This window comes from Equus asinus, chromosome 10, assembly GCF_041296235.1.
Source record: "Equus asinus isolate D_3611 breed Donkey chromosome 10, EquAss-T2T_v2, whole genome shotgun sequence".
Lineage (NCBI taxonomy): Eukaryota > Metazoa > Chordata > Mammalia > Perissodactyla > Equidae > Equus > Equus asinus.
The window spans coordinates 17145645-17164951 of NC_091799.1; the positions used below are offsets into that span (position 1 = coordinate 17145645).

General features: G+C 54.3%; 2 protein-coding genes across 16 annotated transcripts in view; one reads left to right on the plus strand and one right to left on the minus strand.

The window, feature by feature from the left end:
- The window catches only part of LRRC8A (leucine rich repeat containing 8 VRAC subunit A), a 27995-nt gene extending 19280 nt beyond the window's left edge, over window positions 1-8715 (minus strand). The window contains exons 1-2 of one of the 3 annotated variants that reach the window (XM_014863516.3): window positions 8581-8715; window positions 5280-5386 (exon numbers count right to left, since the gene is read on the minus strand). The gene's annotated coding sequence lies outside the window, so the exon portion shown is untranslated. Of the gene's footprint in view, window positions 1-5252; window positions 5387-8580 lie in introns of all 3 variants that reach the window. The other 2 variants (XM_014863517.3, XM_044778601.2) reach the window with 2 other exon arrangements.
- Window positions 8708-19307, plus strand: part of KYAT1 (kynurenine aminotransferase 1) — a 25989-nt gene continuing 15389 nt past the window's right edge. For 2 of the 13 annotated variants that reach the window (XM_014863523.3, XM_044778607.2), the window contains exon 1: window positions 8708-8932. The gene's annotated coding sequence lies outside the window, so the exon portion shown is untranslated. The remainder of the gene's footprint in view (window positions 8933-19307) is intronic. The other 11 variants (XM_070518565.1, XM_014863522.3, XM_070518571.1 and 8 more) reach the window with 10 other exon arrangements.

Genomic DNA, 19307 nt, shown 5'->3' on the forward strand with positions numbered 1-19307 from the left:
GAGCCGCAAGGACAAACACCACCGAGCACAGACCAGACGGCCAGGGGCCCCCAGAGCCTCCAGGACTCACCGACCACACTCAGGAGCGTGGACTTCTGGGGACCCTCGCAGGGTCAGGACCCCGGGAAAGGACGAAAGGAGAGAGCTGGCGATTTGCTCTCAGAACCACCCCTTAGGTGTCAGGCCTGGGCTGCGCTGTTGACTTCCTCCGGACGCTCCTTATGGACGGGGAAGGGAGTCCAGGCCTGACACGCCACCCCTCGTCCCAGAGGCTTGGCGCTCACACCTGAGCGTGGCAGGCGGGTCGGGCCGCGGGTAAACATGGCACAGAGAGCCTTTTGTTAAAGCCCAAACAGCAATGCTGGGAAGACTTCCCGGGCAGGGGGGAGGCGGGAGGCGGCCCCGCTCCGCCGCTCTCGGGAAGGCTGTTCCTCCAGCCCCGTCCCGGGGGAAGGGCCATTCCCAAGAGGCCCAAGGAAGACTCTGGGTCACTGGCCTTGTCCTGGGAGAGCTCCGGGCCTGTGAATCTGCTCCTTGCTCAGTGGCCTCCTTTGGTCCCAGAGCCAGGAGCGGGAGGAGAGGTCTCATCTCGTCATCTGGTGACACAGCCCCCACCCACCCAAGAGCAGAGCGTGGCCCTCTGGGCCCCCACACTTGTCTGGGGTGAGTCAGCGGCTGGGGGCGCTGCCTGGTTTGGTGCTCACCCTGCATAGAAGGGCACACCCTCACTTCCGGGGGAAAGGAAGAGGGGAGACAGTTGGGGCAGGAGGCAGAGGAAACAAGTTTCAGTTCCAAACTGCTCTCACACTTGAGCTGGGCCTCCCAAACAGGTCTGTCCTCACGAAAACTAGCAAGGGCGTGGCCAGCCTTTCAAGGTGAAGGGTGACAGGTGAGGGACACCCAGCTGGGGCTCCTCCCACTGGCTCCCCACGCCAAGCACACAGGGCAGCAGGCCAGGCCTTCCCCTCACGCCACCAGGCTGGCATTCGAGCTCCCGGTCCCTGACATGCACTGTGTGCCAGCACTGCACCCAGCACTCCCTCCGCCTCAGCTCCTGATCTCCACGCGCATCAGTGAGGTGGCTCCCCACTTCACCAGCGTGTGACTTTGGGAAAGTCACTTCACCTCTGGGGCTCTGGTTTCCTCATCTATAAAACGGCTGACGAGTTTACTCCTCACAGGGTTGTAGCGAGGACTGAATGAGCCAGTCCATGGGAAGCTTTTGGCCCAGTGCCTGCCACAAAGTAAGACTGTAACGTTAGCTGCTGTTAATATTAATGACAGGTTTTATCAGTCCCTTTATGGGTGCGAAGTCTGAGGTCCAGAGAGGTTAAGTGACCTGCCCAAGGCCACACAGCTAGAAGATGGTGGGAAAGAGCATCCCAGGTCTGACTTTCCATCATGCCAATCTGCCTCAAAGGCAAGCAGGTCTCCTGGACCTCCCTGGGCACCTAGAACGCTAGAAATGCTTTGTGGGACAACACCCAATTTTCCTAACAGTATATGGACTCAAGGCCTCTGCAGCGAACCCTCGCAGGCCATGCTCAGATGCCTCTGGTCTCTCAGGTATGGCTTTAAGGAAACTTTGGAAGGGAGCCCAGCTCTGGGTTTAGGCCCAGAAGCCAGGTGTCCGGCCTGGGCCCATTGGGGCAGACGGGCCTTGGAGACGGGGCTTGATTGGCCCCCAGCACTGCCTTCCTGGACAGGTTATGAAACGTGGACAGGAGCCCCCGAGGGGGGCTGCAGATGCAGTTTCTGCCGAGCCCCCTGGGACTGGGACTGAGGGGCCCGGCTCTCTGGGCGGGGACCCTGATGCTGAGTGCCGGCTGGGAGCTGTGAAGGGCAGGATTCCTGCGCCGCCCTGCCCCAGCTTGGTCAGCGCCTGGGTCAGCTCGCCAAATCTGTCAGAGGGCGGGAGCCTGGCAGCAGCACCTCTGAGGGTGTCCAGGTGGCACGTGAAGCCGTGGAATTTTACAGTCAGCTTGGTTCCGGTGGAGGCCGCTCCAGGCATGAGGCTATCGTGCAGCAGCCTATTTAATTCTGAGGTTTTCGGCCCTCAAGAGACAGTTAAACATAGAACTTGCTACGAGATGCGAGATGCAGCAGAAACGTGTTGGGAAAGAGAGCAGAGGATGTTTGTGGCTGGGAGTAAAAGCCCTTCGAGAAACCTCGCCCCACACATCCTCGAGGAGGGAAGGCTAACCTCCAACACACACTGGGAAGTCACGATAAGCCACCATCCTGCAGGAAGCTCAGCCCTGCTTCCACTCCCAAGGTGTCAGTTCTGGCGGCGGACGGACCTCACCAGAGCTGGGGCCCGGGGCTGCAGGGTCGCCCTGGGCAGTGTACCCCGGCAGGGTCTGCGGCCTGCCTCGCGAAAGCCTGGGAGCTTCTTCAACGAGCTGATTCCCGGGCCCGCCCCCAGGCTCTGACTCTGCAGCCGTGTGCTGGTGGACCCAGGGGAACCGGCACTGTTAGCAAGCTCCTGGGTGACTCTGGGAACCTAGAGAAAAAGGGAAGTAGAAAGTGGGATAGAGAGAGCACAGGCTGCTGAGGCAAAGAGGGTTCGAGTCCTGGCTGTGCCACCTAAGTTGTACAACTTTGGGCAAGTGCCTCCGAGCCTTGGTCTCCTACCCTGCCTGTGACATGGTGGCCCTCCTCCCACAGGAGCTGTGGCGGGCAAGCTGGTAAAGGTCTGCAGGGAACCGGCACGCAGCCTAGCACGAGGCCCACAGCCACTGAGGACGAGCCCAGGCCATGCGGGTCCTGCTGCTGGAAGGAGGGGAAGGCGGAGGGGCTGGGCATCGTCTACCGGGCCAGCTCCTGGGGCTCCCTGCCAGGAGGGCCTCATGGGAGAAAGAAAAAGAGACTCCAGGGAAAGAAGGGGAGGAAGAAACTCAGGAGAGGGAGAGGGTGAGGACAGTGAGCTGAGGGGGCACCAGGGAGGGGACAGGGAGTGCTGGCACAGACCCCACTTCCAGCTTGATCCTCCAAACCACGCTCTCCCGGCTCCACGAAACCAGGCTGCCAGGCCAGAAATCCTCCTGCCGAATCCCATCTTGAGGTCACCTGAGCCCCAGCAGAGCAACTTTAAAGATTTTATTTTTTCCTTTGTCTTCCCAAAGCCTCCTGGTACATAGTTGTATACTTTTAGGTCTGGGTCCTTCTAGCTGTGGCATGTGGGACGCTGCCTCAGCGTGGCCTGATGAGCGGTGCCATGTCCGCGCCCAGGATCCGAACCGGCAAAACCCTGGGCTGCCGAAGCAGAGTGCATGAACTTAACCACTCGGCCACGGGGCCAGCCCCCCAACAGAGTGTCTTTAGACCCGGGTCACAGGGCAGCCCCTCTGCCTTCTCCTCGCCTGCCCACCCTCAAGGCGAAAACCTGAAAGGAGCATTCCAAGGGGACAAAGACTGAGGCTTCCACCAGGAATTGCCTGGGTAAACTGAGTCAGAGCCAGACTCAGGCAAAGGCAAGAACTCATGCATGTCCCTCCCTACCCCCCACCCCGACCCCTGCCTCAGGCAGACAGCGGAGGCTAAAACCTGGAGGCCAAAAGCTCTCAGGCCAGCGTGCCACCCTCCAGCGTCTCTGGCCCGGAGGAGGAATTCTGCTCCCAGATAAGCAGGACCCGCTGCTTCCTGCTCACAGCAGCCAGCAAGGCTTCGGCTCAGGCCTCCTCTCTGCAGGGGGCAGAATTCCTCAAAACCAACAGGAAACTCCTACAGGGCAGGGCCGGGATCTGCTGACCTTGTCCCAATAAACAGGAGCGTCAACAACATCACCCACCAGGCACTTCCCACCCCCTCCACTGCTGCGAATGCCCCAATGCCCGACAAGGAGCTCAAAAACCCCAGACGTGAGAATGTGGGCGGGCGGGCAGGTATCGGCCCTGCTGACAGGACTCACGCATCCCTGCTGGCCTGGGAGAGAGGTCCAGCCTGAACCAGTGAACGGAGCAAGAGGAAGTAGGAACCAGCGGCTCTAACAGCACTCAATTTTGGAAAAACAAGCAAATGGTAATAAGACCCGTGGAAGGGCGCACCCCTCCCCTTCGCACCTCTGGAGATGGGGATCACAGGAGACGTTCTCTTTCCATGTGACACTAAGATCAAAACAGAAGAACCTATAATGAACTTCAACTGTATGAGTAATTACAAAACAAAAATAAGAAGATAACTTTCTTTTAAAATCCAGGCTGGGGACGGCCAGGTCTTCCTTAACAAAAAGCCGAGCTGGGAGGCGGATGCAGGGAGGTCTCGGGCACAGGATAGAGGACCCTGGCTCAGGATCCTGGGGTCTAGTTCAAGTCCCATGTCCCTGCCTTCCTTCCTGAAGATTTGGGACAAGTGGCTTCCTCCCTCTGAGCCTGTTTCCACATCTGTACATGGGATAAAGGCCATTGCGTGAGCTTCTTCAAATGACCAAAGGAGATCATTGATGAGGGCGTGTTTTACGAATTATAAAGCAGTCTACACACACCCCCCTACGATTAGGGAGCACATTCTGGGATGCACACTCTGCTAAGTGCCTTCCCTCTATCAACATATTTAATTTTGAAAATATCCTAAAGGAAGGGAAGGCGCTAATATTATCTCCTTTTATAGATAAGGAAACTGAAGCTCAGAGAAGTACAGTGACTGGCCCAGAGTCACTCCTCAAGCACTTGACAGCTGGGACTCAAACCCAGGTGTGACTACAAAATTTGGGTCCTAACCAGTGCCCTCTCCTGCCTTTGGGAACCAAAGTGTAGGCCAAGAAACCAGTCCCCAGATATGTCCACGTGATCAAGCGAGTGTGGGGAAACACGACCTGCTAGCTCCCTCTCAGATCCTCATCATACTCAGGTCAATGTGTTCAAGGCTCTGAGAAGTCCTGCGGCAAAGACAATAAGTTATTTTTTCCAGACTTATCTAACCACCGTGACCAAAAAAACTGGTGTTCCATGGAACACACCTTGGGAAATGTGATCACAAGACAGCAGCAACAATCCAGACTGACAAGATCTGGGCTGAGCGAGAAAAAACAGAGGTTCGCAACGAAGCTTGACATCGGCGTTCAAAGAGTCCAGCAACCATATACTTCTCAGCTGGCCACTGAGGCAGGAGAAGGAGGAAGAGTTCTGTCTCCCACCACCTCTGCCCTAGATGCCTTGGACCTACAGCGATAAGAGCAAAGGACCACAGAGAAGGAAACACTGCCCTGTGCTCCCCAGGGTGGGGAAGGCACCTGACCGGAGGCGGTGGCTGACCTGGAGGGAGAGGGGCCCAGTCCTTACCCCGTGGACGGCTCTGCTATCTGCGTGTTGGCTGTCGGCGCTGAGGCTGGCCCACATCTGTCTGGGCAGGGTCCTGGCATTCCTTTCGCTCCATGGAAGCTCCCTCCCTACGAGGAAGCAAGAGCTACGTCAACAGGGCTGAGTGTGACTATCAGCGTTACCTGCTGTGCGGCCGTTTTCTCAGCACCTGACCGGTGCCAGGCCCTGGGCTGGGCTCTGGGCTGACAAGAGAGAATTGGACAGTCTACTGGGGACACGCCAAGTCAAAAATGACGGCTGGCTCTTGAGAGCCCAGGGCTCTGCTGGGCGGAACCCAGAAGCTATGGGAACATGGGAGAACCACTGGACCCTGACCAAGGGGGTCAGGGAAGGCTCCCTGGAAAAAGTGCTGCCTGAGTTGACTCCCGAGGAAGAGGAGGAGTTGGGGAGAGAGAATTCCAGGCAGAAGGAACAGTATGTTTGCCTGGAGGGGAGAGAACGTGACATCTAGAGAACGCTGAGTGCTTTGGCCTGGCTAGATCCCACTGGACGTGGGAAGTGGGGAGAGATGAGCTATGGTGGGGTGAGCTGCATCCAGGCAAAGACACAGCCTCAGCCCAGACACACCACTTCGACTCAAACACAACTCCAACCATCACTGATTAGTCAAGGAGCATTGAGCGAGCATCTACTTACATGCCAGGCACTCTGCTCAGAACTGCTCACACACGTGAGCAAGACAAGCTGGCAGGGTAGGGAGAGAAGTGTGATCAGACCACTGCAGGGGAAGGGGGAGCACCTCCACCAGCCAGGAGCTGGGAGTGTGGCCCGAGGAGAAGGAGGAGTTAGCAGGAAGGAGGAAGTGGGGGAAGAGGGGACACAGGCAGACAAAGGGACCCGAACGGCTCTTTGAGGGACTGTGGAGCCTTGCAACCACAGATGCCACTGAGCATTTATCACATCTACTCAGCACCAGGCACTCCACTGGGAGAAAAGAAGCAGAAGGCAGCCTCCAGCCTCACAGGGGGACAGGTCAATAAGCCAGCAACCCCACTCAGGTGACTGTGACCGTAAAGCACTTAGAGCTGCAGAGGCACAGAGGCCATCCAAGCCGGCCTCTGCCCCTACCCACCCCCCTCGGCAAGGATGGGGATGCCCACCGACGCTGGGCTGTCCAGTCACTCGCCCGTGGCAGAGCCCGGACCAGAACTCCGGCTCTGGACTCCCTGTCACTGATTCTTCTAGTCCCTCCTATTCCAAGAAACACAGGCTGACCACCCCTGCATATTCCCCCAGAGCTGATGCCTCCTTCCTCTGGGCTGTCTCTGTGTCGCCATTATTACACTGGCCACCGTATTGCTGTTTCCCTATCTGCCTCTCGTCTTAGATGGCAGCTCAGAGGAGGCCAGGGACTGTGTTCTCTTACCACTATTCCTGGCACAGGCCAAGCACTTACTAAAGGATGACTGACTGACTGAATGAATGAATGAATGAATGAGTCAAGGGGTGGCGAGATGGTGTGCTGGGCTCTAGGGCCCCATATCCATCCCACCTGACTCCCCATGAGGTCTTATACCATTAGCCCATGCCTCAGGGTCCCCATGTGGAAACCTGGCATCACCTCCACTCTCAGGAGAGGGAGTGGGGAACCAGGTTGATTCCTTCCCTCCAGCTCCTATAGGGGAGGTCCGAGCCAAGCCAGGCAGCCACCCAAGGCCCAGCGACCTCCCCTGGTTCTGACCTACCAGGGCAGTCCTCAGGATACCCCACAGTCCAGAAAGGCCGTTCAAAGTTTGCAGAGGAAACTGCTTCCTAGCGGGTGTGCCCAAGAGATGGAGTGCAAACCACCTAGCTGAATTCCCAGGAGAAGTCACAAACATTCTTGGATCCTGCTCTGTGTTCCACAGCCCACAGGCAGAGGGGCATCAGACCCAACCCCAAGGAATCTCTCAAACCGAGAAGACAGGGAAGCCAAGGCTGGTGATTCATGCCCCAGCATCTCTCCAAAAGCCAGTCCTCCACCACAAGTCACCTGTCCTTGCCTCTCCCCGTGAGCCAGAGGAAGACCTGACCTTCACGAAGGCAATGCCAGTGTGACTGAGCCACGGGCACTGACTGCCCAGGCCCTCTGCACAAACTCCCACTCCCCCATCCCCTCCACAGGAAGTATCACCACCAGCAGCCCTCCTCCTGCCTTCAGTCTGTCTGTCTGCTAGTCTGTCTGCTCAGAGGGCAGGAAACAGTTTGGCAGAGGTTTAAGGTCCTCCTAATGGAAAAGGTGGGAGAGGCCTCTGGTAGCCTCTCAGCTCCCTCAAACCCGTCCTCCGCCATTGAGGCCAAAATTCGCTTTCCCTCACCAAGCTCTCTCCCTCTCCATCCTCACACCTCATCCCCAAAAGGCTTCCTGGGGAAGAGGCGTCAGAGTGTGGTCACCGAAAACCGGCCCCACCCTTCCAGGCAAGTCCCCATCAGGAGGAGGTTGTCGACACCCCCAACCATTTCTCCTCCTTCCCAAAAAAGGCAGCAGTTGCATCAGCTAAGAACTAGCCCTTGGTTCACTCCAGTCCAGACCAAGGGCAAGAGGCAGTCAAAGAAAGGAGCAGAATCATCATGAACCCCAAGGAGCGGCAGCTATGCTCCTTCCGACCGGGAGCCAACTTTTCTAGATCTCCAGCCCGGACCTCATCAGATCCGGCTCTCCGGCCCATCAAGACGCAAAGGACACGGGCAGGGTCCGGAGCCTCGGACCCTGGGCCGATCTTCCCAGGAACCCCAGCCCAGACAGGCCCCAAGAGCCTAGCCAGGGATCCTGCCCTCAAGTCAGGGCACTGTTCCCGCCGGATCAAGAGGAGGGAGGGGTCCGGGGAAAGAGGAGGGGGCCAGGAGCCCAGGAGAAGACAGCAGGGGGACCCTTTGGAAACGAAAAAAGCTGCCAAGGAGACAGTCCAAAGGTGGAACCTCTAGGAAGGGGGGAGTGTGTGTGTGGAGGGGTGAGGATCTGGGGGAACCCAGGGGATGACAAGAGGACCCGGAGAAGCCGAGGCGGAAACTCCCGGAATGGAAAGCGCAGGGAAGCACTGGGGTGCCTGGGAGGGGGCTCGCGCGCCGCGGCACCGAGAAGAGGGTGGGGCCCCGGAGACCCCGGGGATGCGGGAGCCCGGAGGTAGGCCGAACTGAACTGCCGCGGGAAGCCCCCAGGGAGCTGGCCCCGGGCAGAGCCCGAGCTGCCCAGCGCCTGGGGCCGGGCAGCTGGCCAGGGACGTGTAGGAGTGGGTTTCAAGAGATGACAGCTCGCGCCCTTTTCCCCACCCCACCCACTCACCTGAGCCCGCCGCACCCGGCCGCCCAGCTGGCAGCACCCGACCCTTGCCGCTTCGTCCCGCGGCCGGCCGCTGCGCCCCTCCGGCGCCTCCTTTTGTTTGTCCCTCACTGCACCACTCAGCCTCCTCCGCCCCGGAAGTGACGTCACCGCCGGGCGCGAACGCGGCGGCCAGGGCGTCGCCATCTTTTTGAGGGGAGCTCTCTTCGCGTCCACACCCCTCCGTATCGTGCTGGCGCCATGTTGCTTTGGGGCGGAAGTAGCGGAGCCCGGGCTCGACCTTCTTAAAGGGCCACGGACGGCTGTAACCTTCAGGGCGCTCTTGGGGACGAGGAGTGAAGCGAGCGAGGCGGAGGTGAGTAGCTGGTGCTTAACTGTTGCTGCCCCGAGGTCGGGTGCTGCGGCTGGAGGGCCTGGTAGCCGGTTCCGAGCTCGATTATACCAGAGTCCATTCGGCGTTTGATGCTTCTGGTATAGCGAAATAGCTGTGCCGAAATGTTGACCCAGCTGGAGCAGCTGGTGAGAATAAATTGCGTGCGCTTCTCGCTGACCCTCACTCGGACACTGGGACCTGCCAGGCTGGTCCTCTCTGCACCCACATCCCTCGCCCCCAACCGCCCGCGATCGTACTGGTGGGGAAGATGGAGCCCAAGGGAACTGGGCGAATTCTGGGCAGAGCCTGGGCTGGAACCCCGTCCCGTACTCCAGCTCTACAGCTCTGCGGATCCTGAGTCCTCTCAGTTCCCAGACTGGTAATAGTAACGGCAGCTACGTTAAAAAATAACCCATACAGTGACATACTGTGCAGCCACTAAAACGAAACGTGTTCAACATGTACTCATATAGGACGCCTTCCAAGATAACTTAGAGGAAAAAAGGAAGGGACAAAAAGAACAGTGTTGATTGGCGCTACGGTTTGTGTAACAGAAGGTGTGTCGGGTGTGGATGTCTGCCGGTGTGCGCACCCGCCGGCTTCTACGATGCTCAAGAAGTTAACTGTGGTGGCGTCGGTTAGGAGAACTGGGGTCCTGGGTACCTGGGCAAGGGGGAAGAATTCACTACCTTGTGCACAGATTGGTTATTTTAAAAATAGGATGATGAAGATAATCCCATCCATCAAGTGTTGAGCCAGTGCTTGGTTTCAGCTCTCCTGTCAGGGGGTCTTATTTTTCCCTGTTTTTAGAGGAGGAAACAGGCTCTGAGATTAGGGACCTTAGTAATATCACATAGCCAGGAAGTGGAGAAGCTGGAATTGGAGCCCTGGAGGATTTCACACTAATGCCCACGTTCTCACTTATCCCACTCCCCACTGAGAAGCTTTTTAGTTATCCAAGTACCAAGCTTGGGGCCTGGAACACAGCAGGCTTCCGGTAACTGTTTATTAGCTGTTTACTGACTGAACATGTGCAACAAACAGGAGACAACCTGAAGTGTAGAATGAAGAGAGGCAAACATTGGAGGCCAGAGTCCAGACTGGAATCCAGGGCAGCCCCTTTCCAACTTTGAGACTGTGGACCTGGCACAGCCCTCCCTGAATTCCGTGTCCTGGCCTGTACACCTAACAGCCATGACCATAGTAGCTGACCCGAGGGCTCCCATGTGTCCCACTTTGTGTTTTACACTCAGATGAGCCCAGTTTTACAGATGAGTGAGTGAAGCAGAGAGAGGTTAAGAAAGTTGTCCAGGGGCCACCTCTGTGGCTGAGTGGTTAAGTTCACACGCTCTGCTTCAGTGGCCCAGGGTTTTTCCCATTTGGATCCTGGGCACAGACATGGCATTGCTCATCAGGCCATGCTGAGGAGGCGTCCCACATAGGGCAACCAGAAGGACCTACAACTGGAATATACAACTATGCACTGGGGGGCTTTGGGGAGAAGAAGAGAAAAAAAAGATTGGCAACAGATGTTAGCTCCGGTGCCGATCTTTAAAAAGTAAAGAAAGTTGCCCAAAGGGGGTCTCCACAAGGCCTTGCTCCCCGACTCCTCAGCCTCCCGGGATCATCAGCACTAATGCTTTGGGGGACGTACAATGTGCTAAGTGAACTGCCAGAGGCTGAGCATCGGGTGGAAACAGGACAGACACACAGTTCCTGTCCTTGGAGTCTAGTGAGGGCGGCAGACTACCCAGCAGTTAGCATCTGTCATGGGCCTGCAGTAGACAGAAGCTGAGGCCTTGGAAGCATGGAGGAGGGAGCGCCTGGCTCGGCCCAGGGGCAGTCAGGGAGGACTTCTCAAAGGAAGTGACTTTTAATCTGTGACTGAGAGATGCATAGGATGTCCGGAAGGGGAAATGATGAGGCTGGAGACTCTAGCAGAGACGCACTCATACCTGAAGGTTCCTGACATGATCAGAGACTCTGCAGGTTAGAAACGTTCATTCTGGCTTCTGTGTGAATCGTTCTTCCCTCCTGGAGAAAGCCTCCATGTGGCAACATCTGTGGCTTCCCACCCTGCACCCCACACTTAAGCTCATGCATCTCCAAAGGGTAGGACTCCCTAATTTTATAATCCAGGTGGAGGTGACAGAAGAACACAGGGAAGTTAATAGCCATGAGGAAGTCCTTCACACTGATTACCCGCCGCCTTCTATAGCCAGCAGGCCAAAGTCACACCAGCTGCAGCGGGAGAGGAGTCACGTCTCTCCTGCCCTAACAGTCACCGGGCCACATCCCACTCCCAGATGGCACTGCCAGCTCCCTGAAAAATTTCCAAGACACTCATCCTACTTCTTCATTCCCAGACAGTGGTACGAGCTGTGGATTCACAGCTGCGGTCCCTCTGTGCTTTTCCAGGACTCTGACTTCAAGTCATTCCCCCACTCTGAGCCTCAGTTTCTCCATCTGTAAAACTGATGTGATCTCCCTACTTTTCCTGCCAGGGATTAAATATACATATTTATGTGTTTATTTATTATATAATATATATATTTTTCCCCTCCATATGTAAAACTGCCCTGAAGAGTGAGATTTTGAGTTTGGTTCTGGATCCCGTGCGAGGAGGGATAAAGAGTGGGCTACCTACTGTCTGTGTCACTCAGGGTTCGCCACCAACCCCCCTGGCCCCAGAATGTGCAGTCAAGGCTCCAGAAGTCATTTCTCTCTCTTCTGGAACTGTGTATAAGTTAGTGTGCTTGTTAGATCTCCCCAGACAGGCTGTCACCTCTCTTGGGGCAGAACCATTGACTTGACAAGTTTTCACCAAACAGTTGTCTTATAGGGACACTGTTTTTTGTGTTTTTTAAAAAATATTTTATTAAGTCTGTATGATTTTTTTTTTTTTTTTTTGAGGAAGATTAGCCCTGAGCTAACTACTTCCAATCCTCCCCTTTTTGCTGAGGAAGACTGGCTCTGAGCTCACATCCATGCCCATCCTCCTCTACTTTATATGTGGAATGCCTACCACAGCATGGCTTGCCAAGCGGTGCCATGTCCGCACCTGGGATCCAAACCAGCAAACCCAAAGCGCACGTGAGCACTTAACCGCTGCGCCACCGGGCCGGCCCCAGGGACACTGTTTTTAGAACTAAAAAAAAATCAGAATTCATTATCCAGCGAGAGACTTTGTCGTTATGCTCGGTTAACTAATGTTTATGGAAAACCTTACCGGTTTAGATGTTAATAGCTTCTTGTAATTGACAGTTTACTGTGAGCTGGGACCTGTGCTAGATGTTCCTGTGCGTGATTGCATTATCATTATTCTCCCCATTGTATAGATGTGGAAGCTGAGCCTGGAGAGGCTATGGTACGGCATGACCAAGGTCCCATAGCTAATTCAGAGTACAGCTGGGACCACGTTATCCAAGTCTGAGCCTTCATCTTCTGTGGTTGTTCATGTGACACACTGGTTTTGCGCACACGTCGTACCTGCTCCCCAGGCCCCTTCTCCAGAGGTGGTGTGGTTTGTGTTTTTTCAGAAACTGGGGGGCTCCTGACATTTTGAGCCCAGGGATGCTAAACATCCTGCAAGGCGCTGGACAGATCTGCCCAATAAACAACCGACTCACCCCAAATACCAAGTGTGCCCCTATTGAGATTCACTGAAACCAAGAATCCTCATTGCATAGAATTGACAGGTGACGTGGGGCCAGCTTGCAAAGCCGAGGTCACCTTGCCTGCCCTTGCAAGCTGCCATGTGGGGTGGAAGCGGGGCAAGGCATGGCTCCTGTCCCCCGGGAGGCAGCAGCACCCACCTCCTGAGAGAGGGATTTGGGGGGAAAGAGTTTTGACTTTGGAAACAGACGAACCAGGGTTGAGTCCCAGCTCAGGCCGTCTCAGCTGAGTGAGCTTTGTTCTTTCTCCTCTTGAGAAAAATAGGAATGAGCATACCTTCCTAGTGATCGTGGAAGATTAGAGAAGATGAGAGGGGAAAATGAGAGAATTTACCACAAGGGTCGGGCACATGGTGGGTGCTCTCCAAGTTCAGAGGAGGGCCCACACGGACACAGAAGGCTTCAGAGAGGAGGGACGGCTGGGGCTAGGCCCTGCCAGGGGATCGGATTGGAGGACATGACAGGCAGGGGCACAAGTTGAGCAAAGGTGGGCAACATCTATTCAGAAGCAAAGGATTTGTCCATTTGAAAGAGGAGAGCATATGGAAGCTGCTGACAAGGCTAAGGAGGGTCTGGACTTTATCCGGTATCAAGACAGGCTGCTTGGCAAGGCCACTGCAATAGGAGATGTAGCTGATGTCAGCCACCAGAGTATTGGTCACTGCGGCATTTCCCTAGGGTCATCCATTTGCTGGTAACGGGTCATGGTGCCTTCTGGCCAAGAAGGTAGCCAGGAGCTGCCCAGGCTGAAGGAGGCGTGTGCTGGGGGAGGACACGGACCACAGGTTACTGGCCCCCAACCTGGCAGCAAGGAATCCTGAGATCTTAGATGCTTGGGAAGCTGCACTGGAAGGTGTCCTAAAGGTCACCTGGTGCGTTTCTGCTCCCCTCGCCACAGCGCTGGACCTGCCTGCACGGCGGTACCTCTTTGTAAACTGATTTGTAAGTCGTAACAAGAATAATGATGACATTTGCCGGACACGCACTCTTTGCCAGGCACCACGCTAAGTGATTTTCTTGTGTTACTCCCTGATTCTCAGTACAACCCTATGAGGCAGCTACTGTCATTATTCTCATTTCAGAAATGGTTCTCAGAAAGGTTTAGTAATTTGCCAGAAGTCGCACAGCAAGTAAGTAAATGGCTTCAGTCTGAGGTCCGTCTGATTTCAGAGCTTCACAGGCTCATTTAAAAAGAAAAAAAGTCAAGCTGTTTAGAAGTTTATAAGACCCCATCCCAATCCCAGAGAAAGCCACCGTTAATAATTTAGTGATGGCCCTAGAAACATCCTTATGCACAAACATGCACATCGTCAACAGTCCTTGCTTTGCACGCTTCTGATGTGAACGAGTTTTAGGCACCTCGATTTAAGTAACGCCAGCCCCTCGACAACACGGTTCAAATGTGAGTTGCCATGTTCTAAGTATTCACTATCTGTAATTGCATAACGCATGGGCTTTGCTGCTTGCTAGCTCTTCAGTCCACAAATTGCTATGGAAATGAGAGGTGTGCCTAATGGTCAGTGACCAATCACAGCACTTCTTTCAAAGCCTGTCACTGTCTGGTCATCATGCCTCTTACAGACAGCAAAGCATGTAGTTGTGTGACTCCAAAGCCTGTGTTCTAATCCACTCCTGGGGGTCTGCTTGGGGCCTGGTCCTGCGTGGGTACCAAGAGTTTGGCAGGACAGACCTGCCCCATGGAGGGTGCAGTGTAATGCCCACTCCTGTGCCTACAGACTCGCCCAGGGAGCACTCACCACCCCCTGCCCTGGCAGCCCCCTGCGGGGAAAGCCCAATCTGGTTTCCAGCCTCAGCCCCAGCCTCAAGACTCGTTCAGCATATACTTGTCCAACACAGGCTCACCTTGCCCTCTGGGGAGCCAGGCCACCTCCAGCCCCAAGGCACCAGCTTTCCCAAGATCTGGCAGTGCCCAGAGAGGGTGAGGGGCTGAGGTTGTGGCACAGGAGGGGAGAGGGCCACAGCGGGGATGTTTTCCCGTGTGAGTTTCTGCCCCATGCAGGGCACCGGGTGGTGCAGACCCTCCCCTGACCTCCAGGAGCTCCACAGGATTGTCAGCTGTTATCAGATCATTATTACGAATGTCCTTGCCTATTATAGGGGCAGAAGACTGCCTCTACCCTCTAGGTCCTTCTGGCTGGTCTACAACTTAAATTGACAGAATAACAGGAGAAAATCAAACAAAGCTCTATAACATGCATACATGGGAGAGACCCAGGAAAACTGAGTGACTTGCCAGAATGGCCAAAGTGGCCCCCTTAAATACCATCTTCAGCTAAAGACAAAGGAGGATTTTGGGGTGAGTGGCTTAGGGCTTCACAGAGGAGGAAGGCAATTTACATAGAGATGGCAAAGCAAATGTTTGATAAACAAATGTTTACTGGGCTGGCTATAGACAATGTTACCTTGTGATATTGGCTCCTTCCTGGAACAGGCCTTCTAAAATTTTTTTAGGCAGTTAGGGGGAAGGTCAAAGTTTCTTACAGCATCTTTTGTTCTTAAAAATAATCAATCCAGAGGCTGGCCCCGTGGTGTAGTGGTTGAGTTTGGTGTTCTCTGCTTCAGCACCCCAGATTTGGATCCCAGGCGCACACCTCCACCACTTGTCAGCCATGCTGAGGTGGCGACCCATCTGCGAAAAAAAATAGAGGAAGATTTGCGCAGATGTTAGCTCAGGGCTAATCTTCCTCACCAAAAAAAAAATAATAATACCAATAATAATAATCAAGCCAAAGAGACACATTTTGGGGTGACTGATTCTGATCCCCCACATTATTAATGGGGGTGAGGATAGCACCTACTTTCCAGGATTGTTGAAAGGGTCCAATGACATATGTATAGTCCTTATCACAGTGCCTGGTACAGAGCAAGCACTCAACAAATTAGAGCAATCAGCTCTATTTATTAGTGGTATAATTACGGCTATATAATATTAGTGGTAATGTCGTTCCTACCACTGTAATCTGGTGAGATGATAAAGGCATGATTTGGGGCACAGGAGGTGTAATCACTTTCAGAGAAAGGACAGAATTGATAGACATGGAGTGATGTGGGTGACGGTGTCAGAGAGAGGGTCAGCCTACCAGGCCTCTGGAGATTTTGAACCAAGTGATCAGGAGGTGGTGGGGGGTGCAGGGGTCCCTCTAGGATTAAGTCCATCTGGAGGAGTTGGCCGGACGTCAGGTACAGGACAGGAGCAGCCAGCCCTGCATTTGGCCAATCTAAGGGGACCAACTGTCCCATTTGCCCAGGATGGTCCCAGTTTTATTACTGAAAGTCCCATATCCCAAGAAACCCCTCAATCCCAGGCAAGTCCCCCCATGGCTGGTCCCCCTAGAACACACAGCAAGCACGGGGTGTGGACTGTGACCAGCGCTGGGCTCAGGCCTGGCCTTGGGCCTTGTGTCCCTTGACTGAGTGAGGCCAAAGCACACCCTCCCCTCCCCCTGATGACACATCGTGGAATGTCCCTCCTCGGGTAATGATCACACTACTCTTTGTTGCTCCAGCTCTGGTTCTTAGCCACAGGGATCAAGGAGTACTTCCTGCACGGCCCCGCCGGGAGCTGGCTCTCAATTCTAAGAAAACAGAGGGTGAACTCTGGCCAGCTGACTCCCCAGCACCTGGACTCTCCCAGCTCTCTTCCACAATCTGGGTGGTTTTAACAACAGTTCTAGAGGCTCCCAGTTCTGGAGGCTAGAAGTCCAAAATCAAGGTGTCGGCAGGGCCATGCTGTCTCTGAAGGCGTTGGAGGAGAATCTGTCCCCTGCCTTTCTCTTAGCCTTAGGGGTGCCAGCAGTCCACGGTCTTCCTTGGCTTATGGACACATCACTCTCTCTGCCTCTGTCTTCACACGGCATTCTCCCTATGTGTCTGTGTCTCTTCTCCTCTTCTTATAAGGACACAGGTCATACTGGACTAAGGTCCGCCCGAATCCACTGTGACTTCATTTTAAATTGGTTACGTCTACAAAGATCCTCTTTCCGAATAAGGTCACCTTCACAGGTACTAGAGGTCAGGACTTTAACACGTCCTCTTGGAGGGCCCAGTTCAAGCCATAACACACTCTTAGCACTTGTCAGGAAGTACTTGCTGGATGAATGAAGGAGACAGTGCTTGTGGGATGTTTCTCGCCCCCGTGACACTGTGAGCCCCTATGGCGGGGCCCTGTGGGCCTGGTCCCCACCGTAGTCTCAGCCCTGTGCCAGGGAACATTCTGGGGAGAGGCTGGCGATTGAAGAACAGAGGAGGCAGTGCCCTGCCTTTCGGCAGGTTGCTAATTTCCAGAGCTCTGAAATGCTTTGAAGGACATTGAAGAGGCTGGGTTGGGAGGGGGTTTAGAAGGACTCGGCCAGGGGGCTGCCCCAGGCACACTGAACTTATTTCTTAGAAGCAGGTGCCAGCAGCTCACTACTTCATGGAATCTTCTAGTGTGGGCGAGCCTGAGCATTTACATACTAAAATATACATTATTGGGTTACACATTACTTTCCTTTATTTCTCCTCTATAATGACATTAGAGCATTATACTGATAGTTATGAAATCTTGTGACTAGGTAGGTTCTATTGGACTTCGGTTTCCAGCCCTGCGTGTCTGGAGCTTGGAAGTCGTCAGTCTGTCCTTACAAGTGAAAAGCTGAACAAACTGAGAAATTGCCCTCTTCCTGGCTCCATCAGAGAAGTGAGGTCACAGGGCAAACCACTGCCCCTGGAACTGGAGAGACAGACAGGCAGATTCAGAGAATCACAACCCGCAGGAGCAGAAACCTCCGCAGGGACCAGCGAGGGAGTAGGAACCCTAAACTGAGGCTGACAAAGTGCTGGAAGCTCGGTGTGAACAGATCTGAGAGTTAAAAACTCCAGGGGGCACCCTCGGTGCAAATCCAGTCTGCCCCTGGTGTTTGTAAATGCAGGGTTGTTGGAACACAAACACGCTCATCTGTTTACACGCGAAGGCTGCCTTCCTGCTACAGCGGCAGAGTTGAGAAGCTGTGAAAGAGGCTGTATGTCCTACAAAGCCTGACGTTTTACTCTGGCCCTGTACGGAAAAAGATTGCTGATGCTGGCTGCTATAGACCCTCCCCCAAATCACTCCCCGCCAAGTCCTAACCCTGTGCGTTCTAGCGCCCTCTTACTGAGACGTGCCGTGGCTCCCTGCGCGCTTCCCTCACTGCACTGTTTCAGTCACAGCTGTGCTCCTGGTGGCTTGTGGCTGAGGGCACTGACAGGGTTTATCAGTCAGGCCTGGTTTGCTGTGAATGAAAGAGAAACCAAGATAACAGTAGCTTAAACAAGATCTAACTCTCTCTCTCACTTGCTTTCTTCTCAACTAAATCCAGAGGGGGGGAAGTTTCCTCCATCACGAGGGGCTCGGGCTCCTTCCATGTTGTGGCTCTGACTTCCACTTCATGAGGATGGAACATTCCAAATATAAACAGGAGAGAGTCGAGCATCCTGACCCTCCAGTCTCCATTCATGGCCCATCTTCATTCTACCTCCTCCATCTGGATCGTTCTGGATTATTTTGAAGCAAATCTCAGATATTATGTCATAAATACTTCAGGATATATCTCTAAAATATAAGGACTATTAAAAAGGAAGCAAGAAATCCCCAATACCATTAGCACACCTAAAAAGTTAATGATCCCTTCCTATCGTAGGATGCCGGGTCACTGTTGACGTCTGTCCCATCAGACCTGCCCCTCCCGTTTGTGGGGCCACAATGGAGCCCACCAAGCAGCGCTTTTCCTCTGGTTCCCCAGAGCAGTGGTGGGGTTTTCTCCACCCACAGTGCCCACTGTGTGCGTGCTTGCTGTCTCTCTCTCTCTCTCTCAGCTTGTTCTTCCCTCTCCTGTAACCCTTCTTACTCAGTCAGTTACCAAACTTTACAAACCTTCCTTAAGAGCCTGACAAGAAAATAAGCACCTTAGCGACTTTTTTTTTTTTTGAGGAAGGTTAGCCCTGAGCTAACATCTACCACCAATCCTCCTCTTTTTATTGAGGAAGACTGGCCCTGAGCTCACATCCGTGCCCATCTTCCTCTACTTTCTATGTGGGACGCCTGCCACAGCACGGCTTGCCAAGCAGTGCCATGTCCGCACCCAGGATCTGAACCAGCAAACACCGGGCCGCCAAAGCAGAACGTGCACACTTAACCGCTGCGCCACCCGGCCGGCCCCACCTTAGCGTCTTTTAGTTCAGTGTTTGTCATAGGTGCAGCTCCCTAAAGCAGAGACTTATACTGAGGGCAGCACCAGTCAGAATCGGCGTCTTTGCATCACTATCCCAGACGAGGTCTGGACGTTGCCTCTTTTCCCTCTCGGCTTATTGAAAAAGCTGGACATACAGGAAAGGCGAAAGAACCAGACAGTGGCCGCGTGTGTGCCTACCCCCCGGATTCACCACTAGGTAACATTTCACCCCATTTGCCCATGTCTCTGTCTTCCCTGCCCTGCCTTTGTAGAGAAATGTCTTCTTGGCTAAATCTTTTGAAAGCAAGTTGCAGACATCCTGACACTTCCCCTCTGAGTACTTGAGCATGTGCCTCCTGAGAACACCGTCCCCTATGTAACCCGCCCACATTGTCGCACCAGAGAAGTTGGCCATTGAGTCCGTTGTGTCACCTGATATGCAGGCCACATTCAGATTTCTCCAGTTGTCCCAAA